This window comes from Candoia aspera, chromosome 4 (genome assembly GCF_035149785.1).
Source record: "Candoia aspera isolate rCanAsp1 chromosome 4, rCanAsp1.hap2, whole genome shotgun sequence".
In the NCBI taxonomy this organism is placed as follows: Eukaryota; Metazoa; Chordata; class Lepidosauria; order Squamata; family Boidae; genus Candoia; species Candoia aspera.
In genome coordinates this window covers 27,583,394-27,584,489 of record NC_086156.1, presented here as the reverse complement: position 1 = coordinate 27,584,489, position 1,096 = coordinate 27,583,394, and the positions used below count along the sequence as shown (strand labels likewise).

Genomic DNA, 1,096 nt, shown 5'->3' with positions numbered 1-1,096 from the left:
AGAGTGGAAGGCAAAAGGAAGAGGGGCTGACCAAGGGCAAGATGGATGGATGATATTCTAGAGGTGATGGACTCGTCCCTGGGGGAGCTGGGGGTGTTGACGACCGACAGGAAGCTCTGGCATGGGCTGGTCCATGAAGTCACGAAGAGTCGGAAGCGACTAAACAAATAAACAACAAAAAGCATTTTCCTACACATTGAATCGGCTGTTTTGAACTTTCAGTTTTCTGCTTCTACTTTCCCTGGGGAACTGTTTGCTTTCTCACTTTTGCTTGTGTAAACACATTCTGGAATGCTTTCTTATCTTTGACTTTTGCTGGTTAAGCTCCTAGGGGGTGCCATAATCTACTGCTTGAGACATAGAGAATTTTAAACAGACTTCCTCTGAGATTTTAAACAGATTATTTCTGATTCCTACCAAGTTTTTATGCAAGGCAGTCAGGACATTGTGGAAAATGTGAGGTCTAAAATGGTTATCTGGTTGAGGATATTGTGGATGAAACTGAGAAATTTAACAGCAACAGAAATGTCTTTTCTAAGAGTGAGATTGGGACTTCTGTTGAAATGCTGGATGAAGATGGGATAGTCGAGTTGAAGAAATTTAAGGGAAAGATCGAGTTGCAAGCCACAAGTGAAATTGATCTTCTGATGGAACGCCATGGAAAAGAAGGGGTTATTGTGTATGGGAGGTCTCCTGAAGAGAAGTCAGAGTTTTTGAGGGGGGCAGTTGGGCTGTTCAATTTTTTTAAGAAAAAAGCTCTGTGCGCATTGTGGGGATATGCAAATGCTCTGGTTTATTTTGAAGTGGGATAAGGGTTTAAGAATATTTATCTGGATTGCTTTTAGGGTTTGGTTGATTTAATTTATCTTTAATGATTTGGATTAAGATTATTAAGGTATAATAAAAAATAATAAATATCTGGTTTTGAGTTTAATATGATTAAAATTATTAAAATTGTTGTATTATCAAGTACAATGACAGACAATTTATATGTTTTTAGTTTGATCTTAGTAGACAGGCATGGTTAGAACAGTAGTAGGAAGGAAATAAATAAATGTTATCTTTGGGGCGGGGAAGTTGATTAGGAGGTATGTGC

At 38.3% G+C, this 1,096-nt stretch overlaps 1 long non-coding RNA gene across 1 annotated transcript; it reads left to right on the top strand.

Moving 5' to 3' along the window:
- The first annotated feature begins 477 nt into the window (after nucleotides 1-477).
- LOC134496181 (uncharacterized) lies at nucleotides 478-744 on the top strand. Its single transcript, XR_010067869.1, has 2 exons — nucleotides 478-616; nucleotides 700-744. It is a non-coding gene; the product is annotated as an uncharacterized LOC134496181 (long non-coding RNA).
- Nucleotides 745-1,096: the final 352 nt, after the last annotated feature.